This window comes from Pelophylax lessonae (assembly GCF_965119305.1).
Source record: "Pelophylax lessonae genome assembly, chromosome: 7".
Classification (NCBI taxonomy): Eukaryota; Metazoa; Chordata; class Amphibia; order Anura; family Ranidae; genus Pelophylax; species Pelophylax lessonae.
This window is the reverse complement of record NC_138774.1, coordinates 35,407,171-35,425,297: the sequence shown is the minus strand read 5'-3', so window position 1 is coordinate 35,425,297 and position 18,127 is coordinate 35,407,171.

The following is an 18,127-nucleotide window of genomic DNA, read 5'->3' as shown; positions in this document are numbered from 1 at the left end:
GGCTGGATATAATAATATCTCCGCCCAACATGGCAGGGTTTCTATTAACATAGTATAGCAAATAAAAACCTCATGTGCTTACAAAGAGATGTAAGAATACAAGTAGTCATAGAGTGATTGTCAAGTTGACCAATGAACGCTCACTAATGTGAGACATAGTTATCAACATCTGAAAAAAAATTTCCACAGCTATCAATTACATACCACACCCACTTCCCTGAAGTTCCGCCCACTCCCCTATAATTAATCTCCGCCTACTTATCATCAGATTATAGGGTCTACTCAATAAAGAGAGAATTACAGGAAATTGAAAAGGGAATTTTAAACTTAAGGCCAAAGTAGCAGAGTTGGAATAATTCTCCCATTCAGCTGCACTACTTCTGCCTAAAGTTTAACATTCTCATCACAATTCCCTGCAATTCTAAAGTGTCACATGTGTCATATTATACTATCTGCTATAATTAGGTTTTATTGTACTTATTTACACTTTATTTATATTTGCATATTACATTATTTGTATGGTCACACCTGAGCACATCTGACACTTTATTTACGTCATGTGACCAGATATTTTTGCACATAAGATTGTTGCTTTCATCCTACCTTCATGTCTGTGAATGTGTCTTCACTCTCCAGGGGTGATGGTCCTTCTCTGCTCTGCTTTGGCGGCCGGCGCCGGCTAGACGCTGCTGAGAACAAGTGCCTGTGATTTAAAAATGGCGTCATTACGTAACTGAGCATGCGCCCACCCATCCAAGCTTGTACAAGCTTTCCCAAGCCCGGCAGGCGTCTGAACGGCTCATGCGCCGTTACGATGTCGGCCTGCAACTATTTTTTTTTTTTTACGGGCAGCCCGATTACAGGACAATGTAAATTACCCGGGACAGACTTCTATTTGCCGGGACTGTCCCGGCAAAAACGGGACAGTTGGCAAGTATGCATGAGATAGCGATCCAGGCATCAGGGGGGTGGGACTTAATTCTAGGGGAAAGGATCTGTTTAGATGTTAGGAAAGTTGAGCCCTTCGTTAAAAAAAGAAAAAAAAAAACAGAATCTTAGGGGTGCATGGAAAGATTATATATTGGAGACCTTGTCCCCTACTTACAAAAAAAAGATGATGACAGGTTTGCTTTAACCACTTGCTGACCGCCGCACGACTATTTACATCGCCGATCAGCCCCTCACAGGCAAAGCGCGGTCACAGACCCCCCCCCCCCCGCGCGTGTGCCCGGCGGACCCGATGTCCGCCGGGCACACGCGATCTTCCGTTAAACTGGAAGAAAGGCAGGCGGCTAATGTAAACAAAGCCGCCTGTCATTCTTCCCTGTGTAAAAATGGTGATCAAACGGTTCTACTATGTAGGACTGTTGATCACTGTTCTTACACATGTAGCCACAGCCAATCACAGTTAGAATCACGCCCCTAGGGACACACTTAACCCCTCCCTCTCCAATAAAGTTAACCCCTTCACTGCCAGTGTGATTTTTACAGTAACAGTGCATATGTATAGCACTGATTACTGTAGTAATGTCACTGGTACCCCCAAAAGTTTCAAAAATGTCAGTCAAGGGCCCGATCTGTTCCGCCGCAATGTCGCAGTCCCGCAAAAAAATCGCAGATCGCCGCCATTACGCGTTAAAAAAAAACAACAAAAATGACAAAAATCTTTCCCTTTGTTAGTAAACGCAATAACTTTTGCGCAAACCAATCAAAATACGCTTTTTGCAAATTTTTTTTACCAAACATATGGTAAAAAAAAAAATTGGCCTAAAATGTTAAAAAATTGTGATTTTTACATTTTTTTTGGGAACTTCACATAAAAAAATGTGAAAAATATTGTTATTTTTGCAAAATTGTCGCTCTTTTTTTGTTTATAGCGCGTGATCAAAAAAATCGCACAGGTGATCAAACACCACCAAAAGAAAGCTCTGTTTGTGGGGAAAAAAAGGACGTCAAATTCGTTTGGGTACAGCGTCGCACGACCGCGCAATTGTCCGTTAAAGTCACGCAGTGCCGAATCGCAAAATAGGCCCTGGTCAGGAAGGGGGTAAAATCTTCCGGGGCTTAAGTGGTTAAAGGATAAGTAATTCTTTCTTTATTCTTTTTTTTTTTTTTTTTTTAAATGTGAAAAGTGAAAAATGCGATTGGTCACAAATAGAAGAGGGTTGTGTTTATTTAAAAACGCTGCTAAGCGCCGACGCGCCTAAACCCGCATTGACGCCAATGCAAAATGCTGCTAAATGAGCGTTTTTGACGCCGCTTTTTCCTGGCGTCAGAAATAGCTTTGCAGCTCGTTTTTTCTGACGCCCTGTGTGCATGGGGCATTATTGCGATTGATTTTTTTTTTGATTTTTTTTGTTTTTTTACAACAGGCATGAAGCAGAATACATTTTAACCTAGATTTATAAGGGCTCTTTCACACAGCCGCTCCGATTTTTTTATTCCGCTGCGGCACTTATTTTTTTATTTTTTTTTCACGGACACGGAATGACATTTGTGTCATCCGCTCTGTATGTCCGCATATCATCCCATCCGTTTGCGGATGATATACGGACTTAATGTTAGTCTATGGGGATTGCGGATGTCAGCGGATGACACGGCTGACATCCGATTTTGCATCCTTTCCGTTTTTTAAACGGAAGAAAAATAGGGTTCTGTTCCCTTCCAAAAAACGGAACAGAACTGAAAGGACGAAAAATCGGATGTCAGCGATAACATCCGAAATCCCATTGACATCCATTATATCCGTTTTTCATCCGCAAAAAAATAGGATGATATACGGACATACGGAGCGCCCGTGTGAAAGAGCCCTTAAGAATTTTTTTTATTGGATGTGTTATAGAGCTGCACGATTCTGGCCAAAATGAGAATCACGATTTTTTAGCTTGGAATAAAGATCACGATTCTCTGTGTAACAAAAAAAAATTGGGATAACTTTACTGTTACGTTTTTTTTTTTATTCATTAAAGTTTATTAATTGCGTTTGAAAGACTGCTGCGCAAATACAGTGTGACATAAAATATTACAACAATCGCCATTTTATTCTGTAGGGTCTCTGCTAAAAAAATATATAAAATGTTTGGGGGTTCTAAGTACTTTTCTAGCAACAAAAAATGATTTTAACTTGCAAGCAACAAGTGTCAGAGAAAGGTCTAGTCTTTAAGAGGTTAAACTTCCTTTCTCCCTGGCAGAGGGAAGGAAAAGGTACAATGTAATCATTTTGTTTATAGTTACTGGGAGACTTTGCTGATAGGCGTTTGCGGGAGGAAAGGTACAATGTAATCATTTTGTTTAGGCTACATTCACACCTGAGCGTAGCGTTTTTCGCGCGTTTTTTACCGCGATTTTACAGCGATTTTTGCGGCGTTTTTTACCGCGATTTTTACCGCGATTTTTGTGCAGGCGTTTTTAGATTGAATAGAGATCAATGGAAAACGCCTGTAATCTGCCCAAAAAGAAGCTCATGTACTTTTTTGAGCGTTGGGCGTTTTGTATACAGCGTCAAAACGCTCAGATGTGAACAGGGGCCATTGAAATGAATAGGATTTGTCTTGTTGGGCGTTTTGAGAGCTGATCCTAGAGCAGAAAAACTCCCCAAAAACGCCCCAAAACGCCTAGATGTGAACGGAGCCTTATAGTTACTGGGAGACTCGTGCTGATAGGCGTTTGCAGGAGGAAAGATACAATGTAATCATTTTGTTTATAGTTACTGGGAGTTTTCCACAGCTGTTTTCTCTGCTCCCTCAGCTATGCAAAGAATGGAGAATATGTCAGGTTTAGATCGTCAGGGGGGGTGAATCGAGATAGCGATTTTCATACGATTAATCGTGCAGCTCTAATGTGTTATGACAGAAATTAGAAAACATTGTTTTGTTTTGTTTCCAAATTTTTAGTATTTTTTCATTTATATCACAAAAACATAAAAAAAAAAACACCAAAAGAAAGCTCTATTTGTGTGAAAAAAAATGATAAAAATGTCATTTGGGTGACAGTGTTGCATGATTGCGCAATTGCCAGTTAAAGTAGCGCAGTGCTGAATAGCAGAACATATCCTGATCATAAAGGGGGTAAAACCTTCAAGAGCTCAAGTGGTTAATACTATCGATAGACCGAATCGCGTGTCATTTTTTTTTTTTTTTGCCTGTAATTTCACTTTAAGTCAATGTAACAGTAATTAGTCAAGGAACAGAAGCTCTCCGTTCCTGGCCTCCAGCTGGCAAGTGTTGCGGGATTTCGGCCTGCGGTGCTTACATCACCGGGTACAATACCATATTAGGCTTTATACCTAATATGGTCAATGATGCAGGCATTACAATCGTCCAGATTATGCAGTGGACATTCCCCCGCTAAGTCCGTATGCTTTCCAGTATTTGCATCCTCTGAATAGCCTGGAATGTGAGCCGGTGGCAACGCTGGGACTTTGGCTCGCAGTCTAACAAACTGGAGATCATGGCCATTCAGAAAAATAAGGACACCGCCAGCCGGAGGGATTTATCAAGCAGGGCAGCCAGCTGCACACGCTAACTGCCAAGAAGAAAATTACAGCCGCTCAGCAGATAGGCTCGGGGGCTCTCGTACAGTTCTACTACACGGTTTTTATGTCTGAAAGGAGATGTGGCTGGTCTGCTGGAACTGTGCCACATATTTCTTTTTTTTTTTTTACTAGTATAACATTTTTAGGAAAAAAAGCTAAAAAATAAATGCTCATTAAAAGAAAAAAAAAAAAAGCTTTTGCTGCAATATTCACCTTCAATCCAGCATTTTCACCCCTGCAGTATTGTTTTCTGCAGCTAGAGGTCCTCAGTCTGAGGGTCCGCATCATTCAACCCAGAAATTACTATTACTATTAAAAGACCTGGACTAATTCCAGGAACCAGTGTGCCTAAGGCTACGTTCACACGTTAGCGTAGCGGACCGCAGGCAGAATCACTGCGATTCTGCCCGCGATCCGGAAATCATTGCAAATCGCGGGACGCCTGTGCGTTGCCGTTGATTTGCAATGGTATCCCAAACGCTGTTGCCGCGATTTCCGCCTGCCGAATCACGGTAACATCGCAGACAGAACCCCCAAAAGAAGCTCTTGTACCCTTTTTGGGCATCATGCGACCCGCGATTTTGTTTGCGCAATGTTACCGCATCGCATACTAGCTCATTATGAAATACCTTAAAACGAAGCCCTGACACGGCTGTGGGAGCTGACATGCTCCCTCGGCATCTCTTCCGGGTTCGGCGGCTCTGGCGCTGTGAGTGGCCGGAGCCGCGATGACGTCACTCCTGTGCCGGACCTTCAGAGCGCATGCGCCTCTAGCATCAGCGGCTGCATGCAGGGCAAATATCTTCTAAACCGTGCAAGTTTAGGAAATATTAATTATACCTACAGGTAAGCCTTATTATAGGCTTACCTGTAGGTAAAAGTCACAAAAATGAGTATACTACCACTTTAAGTGCAAAAAAAAACCTGCCAGAAATCCAGTGCTTCCTCTGTGTATTCTGCAGTCTTATCTTAACCACTTGCTGACCAGTCACTGGGACTGTACTGCGGCAAAGTGGCTCGATTCCGTCCAGCGATGTAGTCACAGCGGGAGTCGGGCCAGGGGAGGAGCAGCGGTGATCGCCGCCGCTCTTCCCCGATCGTCGGGGAATCGAGTTTGGAGATCCGCCCACTTGTGTAAACAGAGCGGGCGGATCTCCTAAGTGACAAACAGTGACAGATTGCAGGGTTCAGCATAGCTGAACATGCTATCTGTCCCTGTGTCACTCAGTCACCTCCCCCCACATACGTCAGTAAGCACCAGGCATACATTAACCCCTCCCTCTCCAATAAAGTTAACCCCTTCCATGCCAGTGTAATTTTTACAGTAACAGTGCATATATATAGCACTGATTACTGCAGTAATGTCACTGGTACCCCCAAAAGTGTCAAAAATGTCAGTCAAGGGTCCGATCTGTCCGCCGCAATGTCGCAGTCCCGCAAAAAAAATCGCAGATCGCCGCCATTACTCGTTAAAAAAAAAAAAACACCAAAAATGACAAAAATCTTTCCCTTAGTTAGTAAACGCAATAACTTTTGCGCAAACCAATCAAAATACGCTTATTGTGATTTTTTTACCAAACATAGGTAGCAGAAAACAAATTGGCCAAAAATTGTAAAAAATTTTGATTTTTACATTTTTTGGGGGGAATTTCATATAAAAAAATTTGAAAAATATTGTTATTTTTTCAAAATTTACGCTCTTTTTTTGTTTATAGCGCAAAAAGTAAAAATTGCACAGGTGATCAAATACCACCAAAAGAAAGCTCTGTTTGTGGGAAAAAAAGGACGTAAATTTCGTTTGGGTACGGCGTCGCACGACCGCGCAATTGTCAGTTAAATTCGCACAGTGCCGAATCGCAAAAAGTGGCCCAGACGTAAGACAGCAAAATCCTCCGGTGGTAAAGCGGTTAAACAACTAATATACATTGGCTATACAGCTTTTTTATAACCCCCTTGGTGTTAGTCCCTTGAATAAATGCGGCTTCCTGCCTTTGTATGGGCAAGTTGGACACTTCATCTCGGGAATATTTACCCCCTTAATGACCAGGCCATTTTTTTTGCAATACGGCAGTGCGCTACTTTAACTGAGAATTGTACCCAAATAAAATTGAAATCCTTTTTTCCCACAAATAGAGGTTTCTTTTGGTGGTATTCGATCACCTCTGCGGTTTTTATTTTTTGCCATATAAACAAAAAAGACCAACAATTTTGAAAAAAAAAAAAAACATTTTTTGCTTTCTGCTATAAAATATACTGAATAAAAAAAATGTAAAAGATCGAATTTCTTCATCGATTTAGGCCGAAATCTATTCTGCAACATGTTTTTGATAAAAAAAAATACCAATAAGCCCCCATTCACACTGGGGCGACCTGTGAGGCGACCTGGTCGCCTCACAGGTCGCCGCAGGTCGCCTCCCATAGGGAAGCTGCGGACCCGTTCTGATAGGAGCGACACAAGTCGCTCCGACTCAGAAAAAGGGTCCGGAGCTTCTTTGGGGCGACCAGGAGGCGACCGCCATAGACTTCAATGTTACGAAGTCCGTGGCGGCCGCTCCGAGGTCGCGGCGCGCTGCTCGCACCGCGACCTCGGAGGTCGCGGTGCGAAGTAGCGTCGCCCAAGTGTGAATGGGGGCTAAGTGTATATTGATATTGGTTTGGGCAAAAGTTGTTTACAAATGATGGGATATATTTGTGGAATGTTTGTTTATTTATTTTTTTTACTAACTATGGCGGGGATCAGCGACTTATAGGGGACTGGGATATTGCGGTGGACAAATCGGACAATAAGTCACACTTTTCTGGGGACCAGTGACACTACAGTGATCAGTGCTAAAAATATGTCACTGTACTAATAACATTGGCAGGGAAAAGGTTAACATCAGGGGCAACCAAAGGGTTAAATGTGTGCCTAGGGAGTGTTACTAACTGTGGGGGAGGTGCTTGTACTATTGGAAGGCAGAGATCTGTGTTCCTGCTTAGCAGAAACACAAGATCACTACCTTCCCTTCTGACAGACAGGCGATCTGCCTTGTTTACAAATGCAGACCGATGTTCTGCCTCCCTCCCGAATTATAGTCGGGTACCGGCGGACATCGAGTCCGCCGGACCTGCTGATTGGCTCCTGCTGTGTCCAATCACAGCATGAGAGGGTCAGGGGTGGCGCGCGTGTGCACCCCAGACCCGGAAGTGCCAAATCATGTACAGGTACGCGATTCTGCGCAGAGGAGCCGCCGCCCCGCAGTAAATGTACATGGGGCGGTTGGCAACAGGTTATTGTTACATAGTTAGTCAGGTTGAAAAAAGACACAAGTCCATCCGGTTCAACCATAAAAAAAAAAAAAACCCCACCATACAATCCCATATACACAATCCTATACCCGCTGTTGATCCAGAGGAAGGCGAAAATAAACGCCAGCAAAGCATGATCCAATTTGCTACAGCAGGGGAAAAAAAATCCTTCCTGATCCCCTGAGAGGCAATCGGATATTCCCTGGATCAACTTTACCTAAAAAAAAAAAATTTAGTACCCAGTTATATTATGTACACCCAGGAAAGAATCCAGACCTTTTTTAAAGCTGGCCAGAACCACCTCTGGAGGAAGTGTATTCCACATTTTCACAGCTCTTACGGTGAAGAAACCTTTCCGTATTTGGAGACTAAATCTGTTTTCCTCTAGATGTAAAGAGTGCCCCCTTGTCCTCTGTGTTGACCTTAAAGTGAACAACTCAACACCAAGTTCACTATATGGACCCCTTATGTATTTATACATGATGATCATATCCCCCCCTTAATCTCCTCTTCTCAAGAGAGAATAAATTCAGTTCCTCTAATCTTTTACTTATAGCTGAGGTCCTCCATACCTCTTATCAGTTTGGTTGCCCTTCTCTGCACTTTCTCCAGTTCCCCGATATCCTTTTTAAGAACTGGTGCCCAAAACTGAAAGAGGTTGTAAACTCTTTAAAAGTTTTTTTTTTCTTTTGCAACCTGCAAGAGAAAGACATAATGAGCTAGTATGCATCGCATACTAGCTCATTATGAAATACTTACCTTAGAACGAGCCCCCGCCGTGCCGCTCTCTTACCTGTACCTTACCTGACAAGCGACATGTTCAGTCGCCCGTCTTCCGGGATCGCGGCATCCGGCCATCTGATTGGCCGGAGCCGCGGTGACGTCACTCCTGCGCACGCGCGCGGGAGCCGACGGTCACGGCACGGGGCTCTGAAGGAACGGCACGATCAGCCGTTCCTTCAGAGCGCATGCGCCAGTGACGTCACTGGCTGCATTAAAGGTAAATATCTCCTAAACCGTACATGTTTAGGAGATATTTACAGTACCTATAGGTAAGCCTTATCATAGGCTTACCTATAGGTACAACTTCCTGAGGAGGGTTTACTTCCTCTTGAACTGCGTATTCCAGATGAGGTCTTACTAATGATTTGTACAGCGGGCAACATGATATCTCTCTCTCTCTGGAGTCCATGCCTCTGTTAACCACTTTACCACCGGAGGATTTTGCTGTCTTCCGTCCAGGCCACTTTTTGCGATTCGGCGCTGTGCGACTTCAACTGACAATTGCGCGGTCGTGCGACGCCGTACCCAAACGAAATTTACGTCCTTTTTTTCCCACAAACAGAGCTTTCTTTTGGTGGTATTTGATCACCTGTGCGATTTTTACTTTTTGCGCCATAAACAAAAAAAGAGCGTTTATTTTGAAAAAATAACAATATTTTTCACATTTTTTTATATGAAATTCCCCCCAAAAAAGATGTAAAAACCAATTTTTTTAAAAATTTTTGGCCAATTTGTTTTCTGCTACCTATGTTTGGTAAAAAAAAATCGCAATAAGCGTATTTTGATTGGTTTGCGCAAAAGTTATTGCGTTTACTAACAAAGGGAAAGATTTCTGTCATTTTTGGTGTTTTTTTTTTTTAACGCGTAATGGCGGCGATCTGCGATTTTTTTTTGCGGGACTGCGACATTGCGGCGGACAGATTGGACCCTTGACTGACATTTTTGACACTTTTGGGGGTACCAGTGATATTACTGCAGTAATCAGTGCTATATATATGCACTGTAACTGTAAAAATGACACTGCCCGGGAAGGGGTTAATTTTATTGGAGAGGGAGGGGTTAATGTATGCCTGGTGCTTACTGACGTGTGGGGGGGGGAGGTGACTGAGTGAGTCATGGACAGATCGGATGTCCAGCTATGCTGAACACTCCAATCTGTCACTCCCTGTCACTATGGAGATCCGCCCGCTGTGTTTACACACAGCGGGCGGATCTCCAGACTCGATCCCCGACGATCGGGTAAGAGCAGCGGCGATCGCCGCTGCTCCTCCCCTGGCCCGACTCCCGCTGTGAATGAAAACAGCGGGAGCGAGCCTCCGGCGGCGCGCAAGCGCCGCCCAGAAGGGGGAGTGTCTGACGACGTAGTACTACGTCGTCAGACGATAACGAGCCACTCTGCCGCAGTAATATTACTGTGAGCAGTCGTAAAGTGGTTAATACAAGAAAGGATTTTGCTTGCTTTGGAAACCACAGCTTGGCATTGCATGCTATTATTAAGCTTATGATCTACCAGAACACCCAGAACCTTCTCCGCTATGGATTCCCCCAGTTCTACTCTCCCTAGTATGTATGATGCATGAATATTCTTAGCCCCCGAGTGCAAAACTTTACATTTATCAACATTAAACCTCATTTGCCACATAGTTGCCCAATGAAACAGTGCATTGAGGTCAGATTGTAAATTGGAGACATCCTGTAAGGAAGTTATTCCACTGCATAGCTTGGTTTCATCTGTAAAGACTGAAATGGTACTTTTAATCCCAGACCCAATATCATTTATAAAGATATTAAAAAGTAAGGGACCCAACACTGAACCTTGGGGTACACCACTGATAACTTTAGACCATTCAGAGTAAGAATCATTAACCACAAAAAAAACAAATTGAAAAGGATTAAGAGAGGTGCATGGAGCCAGCCCCCAGTCTGATGTACTCACCCTCCTGTCTGCCACCAACCAAGTAGACCTGTCCCATGATATAAATAAAGAACAGGGGTTTAGTTGACACGCATTTGGTCACCAGTCATGGATAGAGGTGGGTTGGGGGGAGTTTGGGCTGCTCCCTCTCACCTGCCTCCTATCCATCCATTAGCAGCCATGTGCTTCCAGAGTGGAGACACTCAAATTAGAAAGTGTTAGATCTGCAGGTAACACAGGGTGCCGTGTCGTGGCTCTGCAGCTTACACATGCGTTTGCAAATGCGTGTGAACTAAATCCCTGTTCTTTATTTATATCATGGGACAGGTCTACTTGGTTGGTGGCTGACTGGAGGGTGAGTACATCAGACTGGGGGCTGGCTGGCTCCATGCACCTCTCTTAATCCTTTTCAATTTGTTTTTTCTGATACAGGGATGGAGACGCTGGGCATTACCTGCTGGTGTCTCACTTAAAGTCCCACATAGCCCACATTGTCTAAGAATCATTAACCACTACTCTCTGAATTCTATCTTTTAGCCAATTTTATATCCAATTGCAAACCGTTCTTTCCAAGCCTGTAGACTTTACCTTACACATTAGCCGTGTGTGGGGAACTGTGTCAAACGCTTTTGCAAAATCCAAGTATTCTACGTCCACGGCCACCCCTCTGCCCAAGGTTTTACTTACCTCCTCATAAAAAGAATTCAGGTTTGTTTGACAACTTCTGTCTCTCATGAATCCATGCTGTCTGTTGCTTAAAATATTTTTTTACAGCAAGAACTCATCTATGTGGTCTTTTATTAAACTCTCCAATATCTTCCCGACTATAGACGTTAAATTAACAGGTCTATAGTTACTTGGCAAAGATTTTGATCCCTTTTTAACCACTTTACCTCCGCCCACAGTAATATTACTGCGGCAGAGTGGCTCGTTATCGTCTGACGACGTAGTACTACGTCGTCAGACACTCCCCCTTCTGGGCGGCGCTTGCGCGCCGCCGGAGGCTCGCTCCCGCTGTTTTCATTCACAGCGGGAGTCGGGCCAGGGGAGGAGCAGCGGCGATCGCCGCTGCTCTGCCCCGATCGCCGGGGATCTAGTGTGGAGATCCGCCCGCCTGTGTAAACACAAGCGGGCGGATCTCCATAGTGACAGGGAGTGACAGATCGGAGTGTTCAGCATAGCTGGACATCCGATCTGTCCCTGTGTCACTCAGTCACCTCCCCCCCCCCACACGTCAGTAAGCACCAGGCATACATTAACCCCTCCCTCTCCAATAAAATTAACCCCTTCCCTGCCAGTGTCATTTTTACAGTAACAGTGCATATATATAGCACTGATTACTGCAATAATGTCACTGGTACCCCCAAAAGTGTCAAAAATGTCAGTCAAGGGTCCGATCTGTCCGCCGCAATGTCGCAGTCCCGCAAAAAAAATCGCAGATCGCCGCCATTACTCGTTAAAAAAAAAAACACCAAAAATGACAGAAATCTTTCCCTTTGTTAGTAAACGCAATAACTTTTGCGCAAACCAATCAAAATACGCTTATTGCGATTTTTTTTACCAAACATAGGTAGCAGAAAACAAATTGGACAAAAAAAATTGGTTTTTACATCTTTTTTGGGGGGAATTTCATATAAAAAAATGTTAAAAATATTGTTATTTTTTCAAAATAAACGCTCTTTTTTTGTTTATAGCGCAAAAAGTAAAAATCGCACAGGTGATCAAATACCACCAAAAGAAAGCTCTATTTGTGGGAAAAAAAGGACGTAAATTTAGTTTGGGTACGGCGTCGCACGACCACGCAATTGTCAGTTGAAGTCGCACAGCGCCGAATCGCAAAAAGTGGCCTGGACGGAAGACAGCAAAATCCTCCGGTGGTAAAGTGGTTAAATATAGGCACCACATTGGCCCTACGCCAGGCATGTCCAACCTGTGGCCCGGGGGCCGCATGCGGCCCGGAACCGCAGGTAATGCGGCCCACTTCCCCTTGACAATTTGTTTTTGCTGGGGAGGAAGGAAGTCGTGTCGGGGGCACGGCCACAGAGGCAGCCTCAGAGGGGATCATCCACTAGTTGTGTTAAATTAGTGCTGGGGGGGGGGGGGCACTTTATTACTTATATTCCTTAACTAATAGTATATATTTTATATGCGGCCCGAGAAAATTTCTCTACACTCAATGTGGCCCAGAGAAGCCAGAAGGTTGGACACCCACGCATTAGGGGGTCTAATAGACTCCTGGTGTCTTCCTTATGAGGACCTGTCGCAAAAACAACCCCCTTGGTCGTATTGATATAGTTAAGTGAAAGAAGTGTTAAAAATAGAAAATAAAAAATTCAGCAATAAAACTAAAGCCCCTTCTGCTCATGCATCTACGAACACAAACGCACACATAGATCACCCAATGACTGCGCAACAAATATTAGGTATAACCACACACGCCGGAGTGACAGCAATAATAATTATAAGGCCAGTGTCTATGGCTAGTTCTAAATTGGTGAGCTTTAAGGGTTTTTAAAGCATCACTAATAAGTGTGTAGCAACGCTATCACCAACTATATTGTCAAAAAAATAAAATGATATACCATGTTTCCCTGAAAATAAGCCCTACCCCGAAACAAAGACCTAGTGTGATTTTTGGGGAGGGCTGCAATATAAGCCCTACCCTGAAAGTAGGTTCTAGTAAAGTCCTTGTAAAAACTTAAAATCCTTTTTGTAAAAAGATTATATAATGTCTACTGTGTAATGTCTACTGTGTCACTTTTGTAACTTTGTTGTCGAAAATACCTTATTTACAGCGCCGCTGGGCGCTCACATGACCCGCTGGAGATCTTTTCCTCTCCTCCTGGCTGGCGTCAGTGGCCCCTCCCTCTGCAGTGTTCGGAGCGGTTGCTGATGTCAGCGAGAATCTCCGCCCCCTTCCCTCGGCAGTGCTCAGAGCGGGGCTGATGTCAGCGGGGATCTCGGCCCTTCCCTCGGCAGTGCTCGGAGCGGGGCTCATGTCAGCGGGGATCTCGGCCCTTCCCTCGGCAGTGCTCAGAGCGGGGCTGATGTCAGCGGGGATCTCGGCCCTTCCCTCGGCAGTGCTCAGAGCGGGGCTGATGTCAGCGGGGATCTCGGCCCTTCCCTCGGCAGTGCTCAGAGCGGGGCTGATGTCAGCGGGGATCTCCGCCCCCTTCCCTCGGCAGTGCTCGGAGCGGGGCTCATGTCAGCGGGGATCTCGGCCCTTCCCTCGGCAGTGCTCAGAGCGGGGCTGATGTCAGCGGGGATCTCGGCCCTTCCCTCGGCAGTGCTCGGAGCGGGGCTGATGTCAGCGGGGATCTCGGCCCTTTCCTCGGCAGTGCTCGGAGCGGGGCTGATGTCAGCGAGAATCTCCGCCCCCTTCCCTCGGCAGTGCTCAGAGCGGGGCTGATGTCAGCGGGGATCTCGGCCCTTTCCTCGGCAGTGTTCGGAGCGGTTGCTGATGTCAGCGAGAATCTCCGCCCCCTTCCCTCGGCAGTGCTCAGAGCGGGGCTGATGTCAGCGGGGATCTCGGCCCTTCCCTCGGCAGTGCTCGGAGCGGGGCTCATGTCAGCGGGGATCTCGGCCCTTCCCTCGGCAGTGCTCAGAGCGGGGCTGATGTCAGCGGGGATCTCGGCCCTTCCCTCGGCAGTGCTCAGAGCGGGGCTGATGTCAGCGGGGATCTCGGCCCTTCCCTCGGCAGTGCTCAGAGCGGGGCTGATGTCAGCGGGGATCTCCGCCCCCTTCCCTCGGCAGTGCTCGGAGCGGGGCTCATGTCAGCGGGGATCTCGGCCCTTCCCTCGGCAGTGCTCAGAGCAGGGCTGATGTCAGCGGGGATCTCGGCCCTTCCCTCGGCAGTGCTCGGAGCGGGGCTGATGTCAGCGGGGATCTCGGCCCTTTCCTCGGCAGTGCTCGGAGCGGGGCTGATGTCAGCGGGGATCTCGGCCCTTTCCTCGGCAGTGCTCGGAGCGGGGCTGATGTCGGCGGGGATCTCGGCCCTTTCCTCTGCAGTGCACGAAGTGGGGAAGAAGAGCTCTGGTATATCATGTAGCGCTGTAAATAAGGTATTTTTGACAATAAAGTTACAAAAGGAGACACACTGAACATCATATTATCTTTTTACAAAACAGATTACATATTTTTACAATGATTTTAAGTATTTTTGGAATTACCACTTGCCGACCGCCCGCCGCATATATACTGCGGCAGGCTGTCTCAGGTGCGCCAATCGCCCTATGGGTATGTCGATTCACGAGAGCCGTGCTGGTGGCGGCACGCTGCCACCCCCACTAGGCAGCGGGGATTCCGATGCACGGGGCCGGCGGCCGCGATTGCCGCTGATCACCCCCGATCGCTCCCTGCTGAGAGAGAAGGACTGTCAGCTGTTGTAAACACAGCTGACTGTTCTTCTCCCTGGAATGATCAAGGAGCTCATGTGATCCTTCTATTTAGGATCACAGGTCTCTGTGTTGATTCCACAAGTCCCTCCCCCATACAGTTAGAAAACACTCCCCTGGGCTCACATCTAACCCTTTGATCACTACTGTGTTAACCCCTTCCCTGCCAGTGTCATTAGTACAGTAACAGTGCATATTTTTAGCACTGATTACTGTAGTAATGTCACTGGTCCCCCCCAAAAGTGTCAAATATGTCAGTTAAGTGGGGTACACACTAGAAGAAAATCGGCTAGTGTGTACACAACTTTCAGCAGCCGATGCAGACATTTTCAACGAAAAATAATGGAGGGACAAACACCAAAATAGTTATCGTCCGTCCCCAGCACGACTAATTTGTGTATGCAGTACGTCCGCAAAAAATCGGATACGAAAGACCGCGCATGATCTGAAGTCGCTGATGACTCGGAAGTCTAGGAACAAACATCCCAAAAAAAGAAGAAAAATTGGAAGAGAAATTTCGTGAACATTATGCACTGTCAACTAAAAACGTTTATGACCGCTTAGCATGAGAGAGAAAAATCGGAGTATATTTCGTCCGATTCTCATCAAGTGTGTACAAGGGCGTCTGATCTGTCCGCCGCAATGTCGCAGTCCTGCTACAAATCGCAGATCGCCGCCATTACTAGTAAAAATAAATAAAAATGACAGAAATCTTTCCCCTAGTTTGTAGACGCGATAACTTTTGCGCAAACCAATCAAAATACATTTGTTACAGTTATTTATACTTATTGGGATTTTTTACCAAAAATATGTAGCAGAATACAAATTTGCCTAAGAGGATGAAAAATTTTGATTTTTAAATTTATTATTTTGGGAATATTATATAACAGAATGTGAAAATTTTTTTTTTTTTTTCATAATTGACGCTCTTTTTTTGTTTATAGTGCAAAAAATAAAAAATCGCACAGGTGATCAAATACCACCAAAAGAAAGCTCTGTTTGTGGGGAAAAAAGGACATCAATTTTATTTGGAAACAGCGTCGCACGACAGCGCGATTGTTCATTAACCGGTTGCCGACTGCCGCACGACTATTTACGGCGGCGGTCAGCCCCTCACAGGCAAAGCGACGTAGGTCTATGTCGCTAGCTTGTGAGGCTCTCGGGAGCGCGCCGCATCGCCTGAGGCGCGGTCATCGACCCCCCCGCGCGTGTGCCCGGCGGACCCGATTGTCCTTTACACCGGAAGAAAGGCAGGCGGCTAGTGTAAACAAAGCCGCCTGTCATTCTTCCCTGTGTAAGAATGGAGATCACACGGTTCTACTATGTAGGACCGTTGATCACTGTTCTTACAGTAGTAGCCACAGCCAATCACAGTTAGAAACACGCCCCTAGGGACACACTTAACCCCTCCCTCTCCAATAAAGTTAACTCCTTCACTGCCAGTGTCATTTTTACAGTAACAGTGCATATGTATAGCACTGATTACTGTAGTAATGTCACTGGTACCCCCAAAAGTGTCAAAAATGTCAGTCAAGGGTCCGATCTGTCCGCCGCAAGGTCGCAGTCCTGCAAAAAAAATTGCAGATCGCTGCCATTACGCCTTAAAAAAAAAAAAAACAACAAAAATGACAAAAAATCTTTCCCTTTGTTAGTAAACGCAATAACTTTTGTGCAAACCAATCAAAATACGCTTTTTGCGATTTTTTTTTTACCAAACATAGGTAGCATAAAACAAATTGGCCTAAAATGTTAAAAAAAAATTATTTTTACATTTTTTTGGGGGAATTTCATATAAAAAAAAATTGAAAAATATTGCTATTTTTGCAAAATTGACGCTCTTTTTTTGTTTATAGCGCATGATCAAAAAATCGCACAGGTGATCAAATACCACCAAAAGAAAGCTCGGTTTGTGGGAAAAAAAGGACGTCAAATTCGTATAAGTACAGTGTCGCACGACCGCGCAATTGTCCGTTAAAGTCACGCAGTGTGCCGAATCGCAAAATAGGCCCTGGTCAGGAAGGGGGTAAAATCTTCCGGGGCTTAAGTGGTTAAGGGGAAAATCCTTACAGTCCAGAAATGGTTAAAGATGTCATAATGATGACCCCTGAACTGACCGGGGGAGAGGTGGAGAGAAGACAGGGGACATAGATAAAACATCCCCTGAAAATAAGCCCTAGTTAATTAATATAAGACCTGGTCTTATTTTCGGGGGAAACACAGTGTATATATATATATTTACTGTATATACAGTATATGATCAAATTGGTGTGCAATGAATATTAAATCAGTAGCATAAAACACCAGCATAGAAAATACAAATCTATAATATAAAATATCCAGTGTCACAATATATCCAAAGAGATTAGTGCTTCGGAAGTCTCCGGTGCTTTCAATTCATAGGAGCAAAAATTCTTCAATCATAGAAAAAAAGAGTTTTGCTCCAAATGACGATCACCCCCTGTGAATCCTCCACCAACCACTCTAATAACTTACCACAGGCATCGACCCTGGAGGTCTTCTCCTCGCTCAAGTACAACACTCCACAGGATCAGCAGTTTACCCAACAAAAATACTCCGGATTCCAATTAAATATCAGAAGACATTGGTGGAAAGCAAAGAACAAAAAACCCTCCATAGCGTAAAAACATTTTTCTTTTATTGAGAACTGAAAGTATTTGTGAACCCTCACCTTGAAAACAACCAATTCAGTTCAAAATAGAAATGAAAGGTAAAACGTGTATATAGATATAAAAGGCGTTATACATACTTTTTCTTTTTTTTTTTTTATAAGAGATCACGTATTGTCTGTTCTCAGCTGCATAAAGGGGTTAGATGTGGAGAAGAAGAAACAGCAGCACACTGAGATTGGCTGTGCAATAGGAGGTGTCACCACAAGTCTTGGCAAATGAGGGACAGGCAGGTTGTGCTCCCAACACAGGCAGAAAACTGACCAGGTTGGGATGAATGAGCTCTGATGCCTAGCATGGTCAGTTTGAAATAGTAAATCAGGGGGACTGGCAGGACACAAAGGAAGCAATACAAAGAGAGGAGGATACTTTTACACCCATGTACATGGTACAACATACACATCAGGAATATGAAATGTTGGGGTAATATACACTATAATACCAAAAGTATTGGGACACCTGCCTTTACACGCACATGAACTTTAATGTTATCCCAGTCTTAGTCCCTAGGGTTCAATATTGGGTT